The 20,181-nt window shown below is 46.4% G+C and overlaps 2 long non-coding RNA genes across 2 annotated transcripts; one reads left to right on the forward strand and one right to left on the reverse strand.

Moving 5' to 3' along the window:
• Nucleotides 1–228: 228 nt before the first annotated feature.
• On the reverse strand, nucleotides 229–7,092 carry LOC122455589. Its single transcript, XR_006273901.1, has 3 exons — nucleotides 7,057–7,092; nucleotides 6,778–6,919; nucleotides 229–239 (listed from the first exon to the last, which is right to left on the reverse strand). It is a non-coding gene; the product is annotated as an uncharacterized LOC122455589 (long non-coding RNA).
• LOC122455588 lies at nucleotides 1,558–5,760 on the forward strand. The gene is made up of 3 exons (XR_006273900.1): nucleotides 1,558–1,833; nucleotides 2,229–2,236; nucleotides 5,749–5,760. It is a non-coding gene; the product is annotated as an uncharacterized LOC122455588 (long non-coding RNA).
• Nucleotides 7,093–20,181: the final 13,089 nt, after the last annotated feature.

Genomic DNA, 20,181 nt, shown 5'->3' on the forward strand with positions numbered 1-20,181 from the left:
TGGGGGAAGTAGCCCAGGGAATTGTACACGTCATGTTTCTAAAAGGTCAGCTACCATAGCTCATACTATTAGGGTTCCTGGGCTGGAACCTGGAGTAGAGGGTGGGCCTGGGCTCCTCCCTTTGCCCCCCCAACCCCCTGATTAATCACTAAGACTGGGAGACAGAGACTGTGCAAGGGAGGATAGTTTCTCTTCATCTCCCTTGCTGGCTTATCATGAAAATGGCTCAGACTGTGACCCTTCTCCCTAGAGAGAGAAGGGTTATGTGGAGAGTCACAATGAGCCTCTGAGGCTAGTGAAATCTGCCAGGAAATGTGGGACCCATGGAGACAAGGACAGAGCTTTGTCACAAATGTAATTTTTGGTGTGTTAACAGGAGGGTCATATGTAAGACATCAGAGGTAATTGTCCCACTCTGCTTGCCCTGCTAGAGTACTGTGTCCAGTTCTGTGTGCTGCACTTTAGGAAGGATGTGGACAAATTGGAGAGAGTCCAGAGGAGAGGAACAAAAATGATAAAAGATTTAGAAAACCTGACCTATGAGGAAAGGTTAAAAAAACCTGGAATGATTAGTCTTGAGAAAAGACAGAGGTGACCTGATAACAGTCGTCAATTACGTAAAGAGGGTATCAGGGACAGGTGATCAATTGTTCTCTTAGCCATTACATGTAGGAGAGGACAAGTAGTAATGGGCTTAATCTGCAGCAAAGAAGATTTAGGTTAGATATTAGGACAAACTTTTTAACAATGAGGATAGTTAAGCTCTGGAACAGGCTTCCAATGGAGGTGGTGGTGGAATCCCTATCACTAGAGGTTTTTAAGAACAGGTTAACAAACACCTGTTGGGGTAATTTAGGTTTATTTGGTCCTGCCTCAGCACAGGGTGCTGGATTTGACGACATCTCAGTGCAGAGAATTGGAGCCCAGTTGCTTGTGCTGGCTTGTGCAGAGCTGGTAGCATTTTCAAGGGACAATTCCCAAATCTAAAACAGGGAGCCATGGGTCACTGGGACCCCATCACTGAAGGGTTGTATGGCATGTACTAGCTGTAATGATGCTGCCTCTGGCAGGACACAGCAGAAAATCAATTCAGGACAACTTGCTTAAAGCAGGGCAGTCACAGCCCAAGGCTAGGGTCTCTTGCACACCAAACCAGCCAAAAAGAGGACTTTGGTCTCACCCCACTGGCTAACCATAAGTCATCTAAGCAATTCCCTTAGACACTCCAGTTTTCCAGTATTACCACCAGTGCCACTCATTATGGGGGATGAATGATTATGAAAACCAATACCGCAGTAAAAGAAAAAAGGTTCTCCCGATCCCAAAGGATCAAGCCCCAGACCCAGGTCAATATACAAGTTAGATCTTACCCACAAATCATGCTGTTGCCAATCCTTTAAAATCTAAAGGTTTATTCATAAAAAGAAAAATACAGATGACAACTAGAATTGGTTAAATGGAATCAACTACATACAGTAATGGCAAAGTTCTTGGTTCAGACTAGTAGCAGTGATAGAATAAACTGCAGGTTCAAATCAAGTCTCTGGAGTACATCCACAGCTGGGATGGGTCATTCAGTCCTTTGTTCAGAGCTTCAGTTTATAGCAAGGTTCCTCCAGAAGTAAGAAGCATGACTGAAGACAAAATGGAGGGGTTTCCAGGGCCTTTTATACTCTTTTTCTTGTGGGCGGAAACCCTTTGATTCTCCTGTGCAAAATCACAGCAACAAGATGGAGTTTGGAGTCACATGGGCAAGTCACATGTCCATGCATGACTCAGTTCTTTACACGCCGATGCCATTGTTTGCCTGTTAGTTTGAAAGTTCCCAGGAAAGTGGATTGGTGTGTCCCAAAGTTCATTGTCAGTTTAAATGTCTCTTGATTGGGCTCTTACTGAGAATAGTCCTTTCTGAAGAAGCTGACCAAATGCTTCACTGAGGTTACTTAGAATCAAAACACATCAAACATATTGAGATACAAGTACATAACCAATATTCATAACTTCAAGTACAAAATGGATACACATACAGATAGTATAATCATAACCAGCAAATCATAACCTTTTTATAGACACCTCACATGACAACCTTTGTACAATAGTTGCAGGAAATATATAACAGTGGTTGCAACAATGATCTATATGGTCACAGTTTATGTCAATAACATCACACTAGCATTTTCCAAACCTCAGCTACTCATCAAAACCCACAGAGGAGGGAGAGGCCAGAGGCTCAATAGTATTGTCCCCCCTTTTACAGATGAGGAAACTAAAACAGAAAGATTAATCAACATGATCAGGTCTGCTCTGGAATTAAGTGACTCATCTGGGAGTAGCAAACAGGAATCCCTTGTTCTCTGTCCTGGGCTTAGTCCACTGACGATGCTGTTTCTCATGCTGTTAAATTAGCCTGTTGTATGGCCAAAGGCCAGGCTGATCTTACTGAATGTCAGCAGCAGGAGCTCGGGAAGTATCCTTTTCTCCCCCAAATGAGAAACCCTTTCTCTGAGTGTCCTGGGTCTCAAAGACCAGATGTGGGTGCCAGTTGGGAACTGGGACTAGCCCATGAGTGTTTGCTTTTAGCCCTCACACCCATGGCATTTATGTGACATTTTCAAGCATCTACACCAGGAGAAAAGATGGAAACTTCCTTTCTGAAGAGAAAGCTGCAAAGAGCCATGCCATGTCTACCTGTCTGAGTTCAGGCACCAGTGGACACTGGCTGTGCTGTTCCCACAGCCTCACTGGCTTTTGTGGCTGGAGTCTCTGCAGTGGGAGCTCCGCTGAAAGAGTCGGTGTGGAATACTGAAGGCACCATTCCTTGGCTACAGAACAGGGATATTGGTACAAACGGGGCTGCTTCCTAGGCCATTCTAGTCTAACATACGGGTTTGTTTGGGAACAGCTCTCCCGAGTGGAAGAAGATTGTAGACACTTTTAAGTGAATGAGAGCTCCAGAGAGGTCACAGTGTCCAGAAGAATGGGGAAGCTCCAGTCAGTCAATGGGATGCTGCAGGGGCCAGCTGGGTACAGGCACACTATGTGTCAGAGGGTGGTTACAGATAGGGCTGCAGGGGGCTTGTATATCCAAGATACTCCGTGTCCAGGCTGAATGGCAGTGGCAAGTCCCTCCCCATCTCCCCCAGTTCTGTGGGGAGTTGTCCCAGCCCAGAGGGATCTCCAGTTCAGGGTAGGGCAGAGAGCAGCAATCCCCAAGGCGCTGACAGTAACGCTGGGGGTGGTGAGTCGAGACAGTTCTGCACAGTACAGGATGGTGGCTTGGATTAGCCATCTTGTTTGGACTGAGGTGGCTCCTCAGGAGAAATCACTTGTGCAGGTTCCCCTGGTGTCAGCCCATGGCTCCAGGCCTGGGGCTGGTTGGATAGTGGAGGAGCAGAACTCCTGTAATCTGAGCTGCTTTGAGAATTTCACCTTGGGTTCCCATGAACATTTGTGCTGTGGAGCTCAATGTGGAGATAAATGTAGCAGGGGCACGGACAAGCACATTCCTGTCCCTGTTCTGAGCAGGCATCCTGCTCTTGTCCTCACCTTATCTCCTCAGGCTGAAGGTCTGTCAACACACAGACACATGGCACTGGGCACCATCCCAGAGGGGCCGACTGGCTCCTTCCTAAGTGTCTCAGTCTTGAGCGAGTAAGGACTGGGTACTTCTGCAGAGGCCATGCCACTGTTTCACCCCAGCGACCAAATTACTACAATGATCACATAATGGGGATTCACACCCAGCTCCACCTGGCTCCTTCTTCCTGATCTTCAAGGATGCTCCAAAAAGCCCATGGTGGGAGGGATAGCTCAGTGGTTTAAGCATTAAACCCAGGGTTGTGAGTTCAATCCTTGAGGGGACCATTTAGGGATCTGGGCTAAAAATTGGGAATTGGCCCTGCTTTGAGCAGGGGGTTCGACTAGATAAGGTCTCTTCCAACCCTGGTATTGTATGACCAGAGAGGGAACCAGGTGACCTTGCTGTGTTCTCAGATGGATGCCTACATTCCATCCTGCCCTTCCCAAACTCCCTCTGTTTAGTACAGCGGTCTCAAACACATGGGGCAGCCTGTGGGGTTATTTTCTGCGCCCCTCCGCCCCACCCCCCCAGCGTTTACCTAGAGGGGCTCTGGCTTGGCCCGGGGCGCACCGGAGGAAGGGGTTGGGATTGGTGGGAAGAGGTGCGGCCTCATGGAAGGGGTGGAGTGAGGGCGAGGCCGGGGCAGCGGGAGGGTCATGATGTGGCCCTCAGGCTAATGTACTAGTCCTCATGTGGCCCTTGTGGTCATTTTGAGTTTGAGACCCCTGGTTTAGTAAGTGTCCAGCTTAGCCAGCCAGCACAGACTGAACCTTGCCAACTGTAAACATTCATGGCAAGCTAAGGGCAATGCTGAGGAGAGATTTGCTGTGACCATGGTGAAAAATCAGAGTAAGTTGGGGGGGGGGGGTCAGATGTTTTGCTGAGGCAAGGTGAGAGAGGCTGGGGTTCAGGAGGGGCTAACTGGGTTGCGTATCATTGCCATGCCTGGGACCTTCTAGCAACTGAACTGCCAGTGGCAGAGATGGAAGTTGCATTTTCCAGTCTCTCAGCTCCTTTTCCTCAAGGAACAGAGGGATCTGAGCAGCTGAGAGCTGCCATCTAAACTGACTCTCCAGGGGTGCAGGAAGGAGAGGGAGTTTATGGCATGAATTGATGTGACTCATGAGTTTTCAAATGTCTGTGCCAGTTTTACTTTTTTCTTGACTTTCTTGGTGTGTGTTTAATAAAGAGAATTCCCTGGTTTGTGGTGTCCAGCAAACCAACCAAGCCCCTAGCAACAAACCCAGAGCTGCCAGCGCAAATCAGACCTATAAGGAATATAAGAACAGCCATACTGGATCAGACTCATGGTCCATCTAGCCCGGTATCCTGTCTTTTCCTCTGGACACCTGGCCAATGCCAGATGTCCAAGAGGGAAAGAACAGAACAGGTATCATCAAGTCATCCATCCCCTGTCACCTATTTCCCAGCTTCTGGCAAACGGAGCCTAGTGACTCTAGAGCATGGGGTCGCATCCTTGCCTAGTAGACTCCAAGCATGGACTGATCGAGTGCAGGGCAGTGTCAAGGGTAGGCTGGAAGCCTAGCGCATCTGTAACACAGTAGGGCAGCAGGAGGGTTCCTAGCTGAGTGGTGCTGTTACACAGAATAACTTGTGGCTCTGGTGGTGAGAGTGAAATCTGGGCCTGGGGTCATCTGATCCAGGCCCTGCCCAGAGACAGGCTGCTGCAGTAGGCCTGAGGCTGGCTATGTCAGAAGATGCTATGAGAGCCCCTCAGTGGGTAATTATGGACTAGCCTGGTCATGGGGAAGTTTCTTCCTGATCCCAGCTTTCAGGGTCAGCTGATGCCCAGAGGCATGAGGATTCTTAGTCTGCTCCTTTGGCTCCTCAAGACTATGATGGTGGGTGTTCTCATTAACCCTGGCACTGCTCAGTGGTTTCCAAGCTGAACTCAAAAACCATGAGATGGGCCCTGGAAAATAGCGAGACTGACTTTAAAATGATGTTTAACTAAATAACCCGAGTCACCTTTTTAGATTGACTTTTGAGCTCTTAGGTGCATGACTCTAATGTTTCAGCAGCTGCTACACGCTCAGCATGTGGAAGAGCAGCCTGCAGGGGCCACAGGTAGTACTGCAGGCAGCTCACCCAGCCTGCTTTTGGAGATGGTCTAGCAGGCAGCAATCAGGCTGAAATCCGGACATGAGGTGGATTTGCATGAACCCAAATCACTGTTAATTTTCCTAGCATAGCCCAGGCCCCACAGCTGGCTTACGCCTGTCTCTTCTTGCTTGCTGCTGGGCTTCTAGCAAATCCACCATTCCTCCAGGAGAAATTTGGCTTCTTATACTCAGACCTTTCATTTCAGGTCAGAACCCTTTTGTCCCTATAATCAATACTTCAAAGCGCTAGCAGGGCTGCTCTGAAGTGATGTAACCAATCTGACTGGTTTTTAACTCCATACATCCGGTCTCATTGGTTTTAACTCCATATAGTTTACTCTGGCGTAAATACTAGGGTATGATGCTGCATGAACATTGGGCTGCCTCACCTGTCTGTTGCATGCAGAGCCAAAGGCCTGCTATGTCCAGATATCCCCATGCACAAGAGATTAAGTGGCCTGTGCAACCCTAAAAGAACTACAAGGATGTTCTTCAAGGATTGTTCCATAAAAGATGAGACTTTTTAGCAACCTGAATGGTATCAACAGGCCAAGCTTGTCCATGGTAATGTTCCACACGTCAACCCACATTAGGGTGACCAGATGTCCTGATTTTATTGGGACAACCTCGATATTCGGGGCTTTGTCTTATATAGGCGCCTATTACCCCACATCTGTTAGGTTGGGTCCACTTTCATATATGTTTTGTGACTACAGGAATCCATGTTGGTTCAAAAATGGGGTTTTGTGTCCATGTGAGCTATAGGTTAATTTTCCCGCTCTTTAATTTAATTTCTCCTGGAGTTGTAAACAACTTCCAGTCAGAACTGTTTTTTTTTTCCTATGAGGTTTCCCAGAAGGGGTTTCCCACCCTTTCTAAAGGATTTCCCGGGCAAGTGTATAAAAAGCTGTCCCGAACACGGCCTCAGGGCTGTCCATTTGAGCAGCAGCCAGGGATGATCACAGGTCTTACTTGCAGACATCTATCCATCCTAGTGGTAGAAAGGCTAGGGATTTTCCTCCAACAGCTTCCTCACCTGAGAGAAAAGGGAGAAGAAGAAGATACAACACTTACTCTTGTCATCATCTGTTGCTGTTCTCCTGAGCGTCTTATTCCATGGTCCCGAATGAACATCAAGGGACTCCTTGGAGCTCCTCTCCAAAGGCTTGCCATTAGCCAGAGGATTGAGGTCCCAAGCACCCACTGTCACTTTGATCTAGGAAGAAGGTGTTTATACCTGTTTTATAGGGTTGAGTTTGGGGGTAATCATTGTATTGTGCAATTTTGCTGTTTATTCCCTCATTTGTCCCACTCTTTGTTGTAAACCATTCAATACCCTTTATTTGATTTCACCTTTACTGATTGACTCCTCATTATTTGGGGTGGGAGGAGCCCTCCTTGCAGGAGAAAGGAACCCACCAGATGACAGACGTTGGACAGGGAGGCTGAGCCTAAGGAGATAGAAAGTATAGGGGTTTCTTGCCTTATCCCACATGCACACTCCTTCTTTGCCTTCAGTCTTTCCCTCTAACAGTGGTGACTATGGCAGGACCTGTCTTTAGGGTTTCCCTTCTTTGAGAGATTCTGTGTTTTGTTTTAATTTGCGATACAATGATTAATTTTAGCCTATTGGACTGGGGTGGGATTGAGAGTGGATGGCTGTCCACCAGGAACCATGTCTCCATACCTGACGGCTGGGAAAGACTGGGCAGTTTCCCTGTGAAGCCATTGTTGTTGAAGCAAAAGGGTGGTTAACTGTACCTTCGTTCCCATTTTTATTCGGGTCTAAGGAAAATCCTGTGATCAGGAGTTAGGGCAACAGACAATAGTGAGTCCAACCCTGACAGGTAGTGGGTAGCCGTGTTCTGCAAGCCCCTGAGGATCAGCTAGCGACAGGACAAGAGTGCCGTCATGGGGAAGCATTGGCTATATTGTTGGCAGGGCATCTTTTATGAAGGTGGTCTGGCCCCCTATCACAGACAGAAGAACAGGGGAGGCAATAGTCCCTAAGACCTACTCAAGACTGCTGTGAGCCATTCCACAGCCAGGGAGCTATCTTCATTGGTAGTCTCTGTACTGGCACCTTTTACTTCTGAATTTTAAATACAGACCCTGAATTTTTTTTTTTTTTTTTTTTTGAGAACCAAGGGTAGGCAGTTCTTCGGTACAGCATGGATCGAGTTTTCAGCATGAAAGGATGGGAGAACGAGCACAATAAAAATTCAGTGGATCATGGCCTCAAGTTATTTGGGAAACGTCGTAATCCCTGGAAGCAGGGGTCCATATCCGGAGTGGACTCCCTGAAAACATTTAACACCTTATGGGAGAGAGATTCCATTTGTAAGCCCTCCCAGAAAAAGGATGAGCAGTGAAGTGCCCTCCTCTATGGACTAGCTGTGGTAAGCAAGGAGCTCCACCAGCAGGTCGCGTTTCTGAAAAAGGAAAAAGCCAAAGCCCGAGAGGGAAAACAACAGGCAGAACTATTAGCTCAACAGCAGCTAACAGACCTGCTAGTGGAGAAGTCAAGAGAGACATCATCATTGACTCTCCAAGTCTCCCAGCTGGAGACCCAGATTAGGGAGATAAGTGAAAGAGCTGCTGAGAAAGTAGCTGGAGTAAGGGCTTTAAAGTTACAAGAAGTCCAAGTTGTAATCAGACAGCTAATGAAAGAAGCGCATAAGCACAAAAACTCCCAAGTTAATCATGTGGAATGTCAGCACTGCATTAGCAAGCTACAGAAAGAACTACAGACTGAAAAGGGAATAAAAAGAGCTACCCATCACGACCCCCTCACTGCTTTCCATGCAGAAGGGGAAGACACAGACACTGACCCAGACTCAGAGGTTGAGGATCTTCCTCCCAGATACAGCAGGGAGACTCCTAAACGGGCAACCCCTTCAGCCCCAGAGGAGTACATAGAGGAGGCAGATGCCCACCAAAACCTCCCTCTGGCCCCAGTGGTAACATCAGTGACCCGATATGAAGGTACCAATCGCCCACTGACTGTAAAATGAGAGAGTAAAGCCTTAACCCCAGAACAAGTGTGGGCCCTGGATAAATAGTTTGGGAAGTGTGATAAAGAAAATGTTAGACTGGTTAACCAAAGCTTCTGTAACACCTAATTTTACTCACAAGGATTTTGTTATGTTAAGGGAATGTATGTCACCTGAAGATTTTGCAAATGTTCCTAATGATGATGATCAAGTTATTGCATATAGAGAGATTTATTTTATATTCTACTGTCACAAAAATGTGATTGGTTGGGCTTCTGCTGAAAAACAAGAAATGACGAAAGACCTGAGAAATATTTCCTCAGGAAAAAAATTATTTTGGTTGGCAGGTATGGGAGTGGTTATAGGCGGTATTGTCAGCTATGACACCCCAGAATTGCAGGATTTATATTTACAGGGATTGAACCCCAGTATAAGGCTGGCAATGGGCTATATAAACACCCACCTGACTAACTTGGGAAATCTGGAGGGGAGAGTAAAAGAAAGCTATGAATTGCAGCAAATGACCAATCCAAATTTAACAGTGAAAAAACAAGTAGCCGCTTTCAATGGTAATAAAGATAGGGAGAAATCCCAACAGTTTGAGAAGCAGGTGAACCAGGATAAATACATGTTTAGAGGTAGCTCTAAGGAGATGAGGATCATGAAAAAAGTACTGGCACAGAGACTAGCCAAATATGAGCCTGAACACCAGCTGACAAAGCTTTCTGCTGAGGAACTTTTTAAAAGACTAACCAAGTATGAATCTAAGCAGACAACAACGTCAGTGGTTGCTGCCTCAGCAGGAACTTCTTTGGAAAGCTCATACTGAGGGTGCTGGGATCCCTAAGGCCCTGGCATGGTGGCACTCCTGATTAATTTTGGGGAGGGATAGCTCAGTGGTTTGAGCGTTGGCCTGCTAAATCCAGGGTTGTGAGTTCAATCCTTGAGGGGGCCAGTTAGGGATCTGGGGCAAAAATTAGGGATTGATCCTGTTTTGAGCAGGGAGTTGGACTAGAAGATCTCCTGAGGTCCCTTCCAACCCTGATATTCTATGATTAATGATTGTTGGAGACGCCCCATTGTGAACATTTCAGTGAAAGGGGATTTTGGCTGTGTAACACAAAGAGTCTTGGTGGATACGGGGGCCTCCACCAGCATCCTCTGTATAAAAGGACATGATAAAAAGAACTTTCCAATTAAAGAGATTAGATCCTTAGTCTCTTAGACTCGACTTCCCATTATAACTCCTTTTACTAAGGAACTAACGTGCATATTGGGACCTTTAAGAACAAAAATCATTTGGTTTGCAAAACCTAGAGGATCAAGGAATAATGGGTATTGATTTACTAAGGAAATTTGGGGTGATCGTGGATTTACTGCATAGGGCACTATGCAAGGCCGAGGAATGTCATCCCAGCAGCACACCAGGTATCAGCCACCAAAACACCCGAGGCTTTTTCCCTGTCTAAAGAGGAAATCATGCAAGTGGCTGGTAAACATCTAAAAGCCTTTGCGACTTCCAAATTGAGCTGTGGGAAAATAAAAGTACTGGTTAAGGTCAATGGACCTCTGACCCTAGGCCTGTAAGGCAATACAAGTTCTCAGCTGAGGCACAGATGGGAATTAAACCATAGAGGCCTTAATACAGCAAGGAGTGCTAATCACCTGCGATAGCCCATGTAATTCCCACATATGGCCAGTGAGAAAATCGGGAAATCCTGGCACTTTATAATAGACTATCGTGCCTTAAATAAGGTGATGCCAAGGATGGCACCCGTGGTCACCAAATTTCCTGAGATCATTGCTCTAATAACGGCGGGAGTGCGATGGTACTCAGTATTAGACCTGGCCAATGCTTTTTTCCTGTACCTCTTGATCAATCATGTCAACATAAATTTGCATTTACCTATGACAACAGACATTACATTTACGCGGGTACTACAAGGGCTGCATAATGCACCTAGTATTTGCCATCAACATGTGGCCGCAATGTGGAAAAACCTGAGGTACGCAGACTGTGTAATCAGTTACGTGTATGATGTGCTGACTGCAACCAAAGCCAGGGAAAACAACCTTAAGGCACTGGAAGAGGTGCTGGAGGCCATTCAAACAACAGGCTTTCTGATACATTCAGAGAAGGCACAGCTGCTGAAGCAGGAAGTAAGTTATCTTGGAGTGCAGCTGGGTCCCACAGAGAGAAGTCCTGACCAGGCCCAAGTGGAACTAATCTCTAACCGTCCTTCCCCATCAGACATCAGCACATTACGATCATTCCTTAGGCTTGGTAGGATTTTCAAGGGATTTCATCGAAAATTTCAGTGAAAAAGTCAAACTTCTCTACAACCTGCTGAGAAAGAACCAGGAATGGCAATGGGAAGCAGAGGAACAAGAAGCGACTATGTTGCTTAAAAAGGCGTTAATGGAAGCACCTGCCTTAGCATTCCCTGATCCCAGTAAACCTACAAATCGCCAGCACTAAGTCAGCCATCAGTGCAGTCCTGTTATAGCAACAAGGGACATCTGTGAAGCCGGTTGCCTACGGATCTCGAATTCTGACACCAACAGAGTCACGGTTTACTGCCTGTGAGAGGGAAGTGTTAGCCCTAGTTTGGGCATTGGCCCACTGGGGATACATAATAGTAATGTCACCCATCCTATTGAGGATCACCCATACCCCAGTGAGGTATGTGCTCTCTGGCAGAGCAAATTCAGGAAGAGTGAGCCATCCCAGACTAGCGAACTGGACCCTTGCTCTTATCAACAAAGACATCCCTGTTGAAAAAATCAACACACCGTGCAAGATCCCATTTGCACTTTGCATGACAGTCCCAGATGATGATACCATCACAGATCATGAATGTCCTTCCAACAACTCCACCAGAGATCCAATCCCCATTCAGGCTGGAGGAGAAATTTGAAGATGCCAAACCCCAGAAGAGGGATCTCTGTGTAGTGGATGGCAGAAGTCTGTATCTTGATGGAAAGGCAGCCACAGTATTCACAGCCATGCATGTTGCATCGGGCAAGGTGTTTCAAGGCACCATCAAACAACATTCACCTCAAGTTGCAGAAGTGATGGCAGTAATATCAGCACTGGAAAATGCAGGTCCCTCTGTCAACATTACCATCTGTACAGACTCGGATTGGGTTACCAGAGTGTTCGTCAACTGGTGCATGTATGGAAAACAAGGGACATGAAGACTAGCAATGATAACCCAGTAGTCTGTGCCAGGTATCTTCACTATGCCTGGCAATTGGCGGAGCAAAGATCAGGAGATACTTACCTGTTCAATGTTCGAGCACATTGGAGAAACTTGGCAGAGGATAACCATACTTAACAACCAGGTGGACAAATTAGCCAAGCAGGCTGCTAAAATGGGCCCTGAATCGCTATGGGACAAAGCAGGATCTTCCATTCGGGCCTTGACTAATTCCATTCCACCAGACTATAGCGACATCATCAAGCTGCAACAAAAGGACCCAGACATACAACAACTCCTCAAGAATGGCAAAAGAAAGCTGTGGACTATTAATCAACATAGTTCAGGTCTAGTGATGGCAGAAAAAGGAGGCAATAAAGATAATGAAATGCAACTTCCTGTATTGGTCATCCCATCAGTACAGAGGTGAGAATTGATTCAACTGGTGCATGCCCAGGGACATTTCGGTTTACAGAAGACCCTACATCATCTATCTTCAGTAGCATGGTGGCCTAGTATCATACGGGACATGGAATATCATATTAATAACTATCTTCAGTGTGCCACAAATAACCCCAACCCCTGTATCAGAAAAGGCCCTCTGCTACATCAAACTACAGGAGGTACTTGGCATTGTATTCAAATAGATTACATAGGGCCTCTTCCTCGCACAAGAAGCGGAAATATTCATTGCCTAGTGGTGGTGGATTCATTTAGTAAATGGATAGAGGCGTATCCCACCAGAAGGTGTACTGCATTAAATACTGTTAAGTTGCTGGTAGAACATGCTTTCAGTCGGTTCGGGATTCCCAACATTGTTGATTCGGAACAAGAGAGTCACTTCATCAGAGAGGTAATGAAACAATTATGGGTAGCCCTTGGGATTAAGCAAAGATTTCACATTGTGGGCAACTCACAGTCATCTGGGCTTGTTGAATAAACAAACTGAACCCTGAAAACTGCCCTCCAGAAGGTAATCGAATCATCCAGATGAGATTGGGACAGGCATCTGCCCATGATTTTAATGGCTATAAGATCGACCATAGGGGCTCATGGATTTACACCCAATGAAGTGCTTTTTGGAAGGCCAATGAGAACTCAGAGGCATGGTGGATGCCAGGAGGAACCCGGTTCCCCCAGATGAGTTTAAGCCAAGACAGACTACAGATGAATATATCAAAGACCTCCTTAAAACTAACACCGAAACTCAAAAGGTGGCTGCAGCTCATTTAAAAGGCAACATTAAGGCAGTAGATGACTGTTTAAACAATAACTTGAAATTCCAGGAGTGGAACAGAGGAGACTATGTACTTTTAAAATCTTATTCGGAAAAGGACCATGCTCTGAGTCCTAGATGGATGGGACCAGCAGTCATTGTGCAAAAGGCTGGACCAACTGTGTACCAAATTGAGATCAATAATAGGAAAAAGAGCAAGCCAACTAAATAGTTCCATAGTTCCCAGTTAAAAGCTTGAAAGGAGTAAAGCCCCTGGAAGCAGGAAAAGCGAATGATCTGAAACCTCCATAAGAGAAGGTGATTGATATATTTTTTTCTCTTTCAGGCTAAGGTTATAAAGAAGAAGAATGACCCCCTCAACTGTAACACTGTACATAGTTCTTTTAAGAATTCCCATTATACTCCTTGAAGAGATGCATTTTTCGATTAGGGAAAATGAAGATTGGATGTGTCAGACCAATTGTAATGAAGCAGGACTCCAAAATCTGGAAAAACAATGGAAGAAAGCATCTCCATCGCAACAAATTCCCCTCCTATTACCACACCCCTAAGGGATTGGAGACGTGGATGGAGAGCTACAGTAAAACCAAGAAAAACAGAGGATATAGAGCTAAGAAAAGATATGAGATTTGGAAGAGAAATAAGAGATGAAGAAAGTGAATGGGCCACGTTATCCACATATAAATCAAAGGGATTGTACTATCTAGCTGTCACCAAACAGCTGCAGAATTCAACCCAGGTTTTTGGCCCTATACGCAAATCTCTTCCAGAACGTGTATGGCAGGTCCCCCAAAAAGACTTTTTCTAACAGTTTTTTAGGGACCTCACTAGGTGCCCTTTATTAAATATCTCCTCTCCCTCCATGGTAATGCCTGGAGAAATGAGCTTATCCATTTGAATGTATTATCAACAAACTCACAGGAATTTTGTAGATAGCTGTATAAAACCTCCTAATCACAATGACATTGCGTGAAGGTTGACCTGTAACTCTCTCACATCTGGTTATAATATCTCCTTGAAGGATCACGTTAATTCAAATTTTTGTATCTCAGATAATGAAAATAATGAGTTTAAAGAATTATGTATGAGTGTTTTTATCATAAATGTTACCTTGATACACTCTGGACTATGGACTATACGAGGCCCACTAGAATTTGAACATAAAATAGAGATACAAGTGGTGACACCACCTTCTATTCATTGTGTGGGACCACTGACAGTGAAAAGGGATGTGGCAAGAACCTTAATGATAGGCCCTCAGTACTCTATCAAAAGAATCATCATGCCCTTGCAGTTATCAATTACACCAATGTGCACAGTATACTGAGCCACTGTTAGTGGAGTGGAGGGCATGGGTGCAAGGAGTGCTACCTCCTTCCTCCAGTTCATCCCAAAGGAAAAAATGTGACTTAGCCACAAAGATTCTAGGAGGGATCGGAGCCAGGCTAGGTATATTGAATACAGTGGATCAACCCTTGGCACAGCGAATTGGACATTTAGGACATAATGCTACCTCTCTCTCTGAGCCATTAACATCTGCATTTCAAGCCTTGGGGACTACTACATTCAACATCACCAAGATCCTTCCCTATTGGCTCCAGGTCCAAGAACAGGATCATATTCAGATAGTAGGAGCATTGGATATTCTTCAGTCAAATCTTTCCAAGATCTGGCCTGTACAGAAGCCCAACAGTGGTTAATTACAGTAGTTAAATCCATTGTTAGGGATGGCTTTAATCAGCAATTTGCCTTTGGAATTGAAAAAGATTATCTATGAAGATGCCAATGACTTTGAGAGAGCTCATAATCAATGGTGGCAGTTACTAACATGTACCTACTACCAGCATAATGATACCATCATGGCATTGGTACTTACCTTAAAATCAGCCAACCAGGAAATGATACATCCTTTGGTTGCTTTAGGGATATATGCCAATCAATCTCTATTGGTTCCTGTGGAGGAACACAAATGGGTGCATGTAAATGCCAACAATTCCTATATCCCCATTAACCTCCAAGCGTGTGTAGATCAACCGAATTTGGGATACACCTGTACTACTCAGGTGTGGGAAGAAGACTCTACTTGTCTAAATCCCATAGAGGGAGCCTGTCATTATGAGGTATTTCATTATTCCCTCAGCAAAGCCTCAGAAATAGTCCAGACACTCATTGTATTTGTATTCAAAGTTTGTGTTCACACTTTTTGGTGAATGGTTTCTATATAGTTAGTAACCTAGGGATAGGAAACTTGTGTATATGTCAAGCTATTCAGATTACTGGTCGTGACATCAATGTAACGGTACATAATGTATATACTGATGACATGTATGATGTATATAAACTGTATAATGTGTTAACACCAATTCATATTGGGGCAAATTTAGAAGCCATTTGCAGGCTTTTACATCACCAGAAGGTAGGTCAGTACCTAAATAACCTGAAGATTGAAGGGCAAAAACCCTTCTCACAGTTCAACATTCTATCTTGGAGATAAAACGTATCTCAAAGAGAATTAGGGATGAGACCACCCCTGCCTATTCGTGGGAAACAATTTTCAGCACTGACATGGGAAACATAAGGTCAGCATGGTACATCCTTTTACATCCAATTGTGGTTTTTGTTAATCATTCAAGGTATTTTGCTAATCTATGTAATAGGCCTTAACGTTAGCCTGTATTGACTGAAGCATAAGAGTAAGAAAAAGAAGGTGTTACCTTTTGATATTAATGCTCTAGGGTTACTAGTTTGATATTTTAATAGCTCAATAGTGATGTTATTTGGAGCTGCTATGCCTTATTAGGCTATAACATCCCCAAGAAGGAGACTGTTAGGTTGGGTCCACTTTCATATGTTTTGTGACTACAGGAATCCATGTTGGTTTCAAAATGGAGTTTTGTGCCCACGTGAGCTATAGGTTAATTTTCCTGCTCTTTAATTTCTCCTGGAGTTGTAAACAACTTCCAGTCGAAATGTTTTTTTTTTTTCTTTTCTATGGGGTTTCCCAGAAGGAGTTTCACGCCCTTTCTAAGGGGTTTCCCAGGCGAGTGTATAAAAAGCTGACCCAAACATGGCCTCAGGGCTGTCCATTTGAGCAGCAGCCAGGGATGATCACAGGTCTTATTTGCAGACATCTATCCATTCTAGTGATAGAAGGGCTAGAGATTTTCCTCCAACAGCTTCCTCACCTGTAAAGAAAAGGGAGAAGGAGAAGAAACAACATTTACTCTTGTCATCATCTGTCGCTGTTCTTCTAAGCATTTTATTCCCATGGTCCCGAATGAACATCAAGGGACTCCTTGGAGCTCCTCTCCAAAGGCTTGCCATTAGCCAGAGGATTGAGGTTCCAAGCACCTGATGCCGCTTTGATCTATGAAGAAGGTTTTTATACCTGTTTTGTAGGGTTGAGTTTGGGGGTAATCACTGCATTGCGCAATTTTGCTGTTATTCCCTCCTTATTTGTCTCATTCTTTGTTGTAAACCCTTCAATACCCTTTATTTGATTTTACCTTTACTGATTGATTTTTGATTATTGATCCTCATTATTTGGGGTGGGAGGAACCCACCTTGCAGGAGAAGGGAACCCACCAGATGACAGAGGTTGGACAGGGAGGCCGAGCCTAGGGAGACAAAGTATGGGGGTTTCTTGCCTTATCCCCCCACCCCCCCACACACACACTCCTCCTTTGCCTTGCAGTCTTTCTTTTCCCTCTAACACATCCTCATCCTGATTTTTCACATTTTCGATCTGGTCATCCTAACCCACATAACCCACCTCTGGCTAACACCTCCAGCATTTTTTGGTGGAGGTGCATCTCTTGCTAGCTACGGATTTGGAAACGTGTGTGATACATCAGCACCACCTGCTGGGAATTGAACCAAATGCAGCACAGAAAAGAACTCAAAATCTGCTTCCTGAAAATAGCTTTGGCTATCTCCCTTCTCCAGCACTCCAAAAGCCTGAAGAGGCTTTTAAAATTTCCCCATCTGAGCCCAGAAGATTTGTTGTGGTCAGGGAGTCAGCAGTGCATTCTGAACCTGAAACAGAACCCCCAAAGTCAGAACTGCGAATCCATAGACAAAAGAGCCAAAGATGAAATGTGCAGCAAATGACTGCAAGGTGGGACACCAGTGCTTTGTTGAGTGTCGCACAGTAATTTGGAGATTTGAATATTTTTTTAATGGTGCAGTGTGTTAAGGGTGCTTTCTCATGGTGTGAATTCAAAAAAGGAAATGAAACAAAATTCCACGCTATGCAAACCCTAACAAGCCTACAGGACGCAGCAGCTGAATCCAGGGCCTCCAGCTTCTCAGGATAGACCTCTGTCACTGGAGCTAAAGGGCTATCTGTTAGCCTTCCTTTGGGCAAGCCACTATAAGGGAACACAACACATGTTGTTCCAGTGGGCTGCACCGCAGTTTCTTAGACAGCTGTAGAACACATTGGAAAGCAGCTTTCCTGGGTTCTGTTCTCAGCTCCCGGAGAGAAGTGTGGTGGAGCAGGTTGTTGGAGTCAGGGTTGCAAAGCACATAGAGCTGGCCCATTTATTCTGAAAGGCAGCATGGATAAGACTTAGACGCTGGGGTTCTCTTCTCAGCTCTATCTGAAGTGACCTTGTGCAACCTCTCAGTTAACTCACCTGTCTGCTGCTGAGGTATGAGGCATTGCTCAGTGGTAAGGGCTGAAGTGCACAGCAATGCAAACAGCATGAGCAGAGGTGAGGCCAGAACTCATGGCCTCCTGGCTCCAAATCCTGGGCAACATCCCACTGGCTTCAGTATATTTGATAGGGAGCCTCTCCCTCATGCTCACAGAAGGTTTGCCTGACCCGGTGGAACAGGGAGCTCACATCAGCTGAAGTGCAGGATGTGTGCCAAAACCCAGCACTGCTTGGGAGTCCTACCCAACACAGCTGCCAATCCAGTGTAGTGGGGGTCAACTTCATATGGGGGTTCCACCCCGTCTCTTGCCATGAAGACAAGAGCACATTCCTAGCTGAAAGCCAGAACCCCCAGATGACAGACAAACCTTGCTGAACCAGGCAGCAGAGCAGGGTGCAAGGTCTGAGGGCACAATCCTGCTGTGAGAGAGCTGGTTACTATCCCAGGGCTTAGCCATCTCCCCTGGGCTAGGGGCCTAGCCATGACTGATCAGTAGCTGATAGCTACTTCTCTAGCCTATCACTGTCTGCCTCTAGCAAACAGCGGGGAAGCCTGAAGCAGCATCAGATCCCGCTCTTTGATCCTGGAGGGAGGAACTTACCAGAGCAAGAGGGGCAGATCCCTGTCAGATCCAGAGCAGATCTCCTGCTGAGATAACCACTTCGTTATTTAATATGGTTTCTAACAGCATATCCCCAGGTCCCAGCTGGCACCCTGTCTGCTTTAGCCATTATTCAAAGAACAAACCAAGCAGCAAACTTCACCCTCACCACAGCCCCACTGGGGGGCCTTTCCCCACCAAACCTCCTCCCACTCCTGAAGATCCACCCCTGCCAGGCCCCAGCCAATTCTGCCATTTGGGCAGCCCACCCTGAAGGCCAGCAGTCCCAGGGTATCAGAGGCCAAGGGAAGAAGCTGGCTTCACAGTGGAGGGCCCCCATGGAGAACACTCTGCCACCAGTTCCCTCTCCGTCACATTAAGGAGAATCCAGCTGAGGGCCATAGCTGAGCACAGCTGTGGTAGCATCAGCCAGGGACAGCAGGGGTCTGACCAATAGGCAGGGCCCTTTAGAGCTTCAAAGGTCAAACCCAACTCCTTCAACTGCACCCAGAAACTAAGAGGCAGCCACTGCAGATCCCAGAGCCATGTTCTCCCCGCAAAGAGAACCTTTTACCGAGCAGGCCCAGCACTCTGCTCCAGATAGGGTTCAGGGGCCACCCCATGCAGAGGGCACTGCAGTTATCCAGTCTCGAGGTGACAAAGGCATGGATCGTGGGAGCAAGGTCTTTGCTTCTGACAGAGACACTGACCTTTTGGCCAGGCACTGAACGCTGTTCCAGTGTCCAGGCTAGATGGGCAGCAGCATGGATGTGTCCTTTATTCCTGAGATTCCCAAGCTGTGCCCTCCGAAGCACTTATGGGTGGTGTGTGGAGAGCTGGAGGGGCAGGTGGTGCTGTCCCCTTCGACTCTTCTCCAGCTGCTAGGGTCACATTGAGATGTGAGGCCCCTGTGCACATAAATGTTCCCCCCAGGTAATACATCCATATAGCAGTGCTGCCTACATAGTCTGGCTTTGGGCTAGCAGCTGGCTCAACCTCTCCCTCTTGGGCCCCCCAACAGCTCAACAATGTAGGCTTTCCAGTGTCGAGTGACCCCCTTCTTGGGGGCTGGGTTTATTCACAAAGTTCACAGGGATGCACGCACTCCCCACCAGCCGTCCTAGCTGGCTGCCAGCCCTTGGGCCAGGGTTCTAAGCCATGTTCTGCTGAGGCTTTCCCCACATTCCAGCTTTCCTACCAGTTCCTACAGGCTTGCACCCCCCGACCCTCTGCCTGGGAGTCTCGCTGGGGAGCACATCTCAAGCAGCCTCCACTCTGCTGAGCATCTCCCTGGCCTCCATCAAGCAGCAATTTCTGCAGCTTCCTACCTGAACCTCCATCTGCCTGGCTACAGGCTTCTCTTGTCTCCACCCCTGAGACATGGCCTTTCAACACTGCTCATTGTGTCCCCCTGGGAGAGGGAGCTAAGTGTGCAACAGGTGGGGCTGGTCCCAGCTCTTTTAGTGGGCTAGTTCCCCTGGGACAAGCCCATTGGGGGATCCTGTCAGCCCCAGTGTTATTTACTGATGCCTGGGAAGCAGAGAGGATCAAATATTTTTGAAACAATCAATTTTCATTTTTCTTTTAGCAAGTTTGGAAGGGAACCAAGGGAATGCATGACCTGATAAGTCTGAGGATGTAGAGGACACCACCCCAGTTACCTCTGCACCTTCTGCCCTGGAGGCAGCAGGTGAAAGGAACAGATGGCAGAGAAGGAAAAACGACAGCGTGGGCCTAATACAAGAATGATGCTTGCCATCAGCGTTGCCTTCATGGCAGGCTAGCTGA

The sequence above is a fragment of the Dermochelys coriacea genome, chromosome 8, assembly GCF_009764565.3.
Source record: "Dermochelys coriacea isolate rDerCor1 chromosome 8, rDerCor1.pri.v4, whole genome shotgun sequence".
In the NCBI taxonomy this organism is placed as follows: domain Eukaryota; kingdom Metazoa; phylum Chordata; order Testudines; family Dermochelyidae; genus Dermochelys; species Dermochelys coriacea.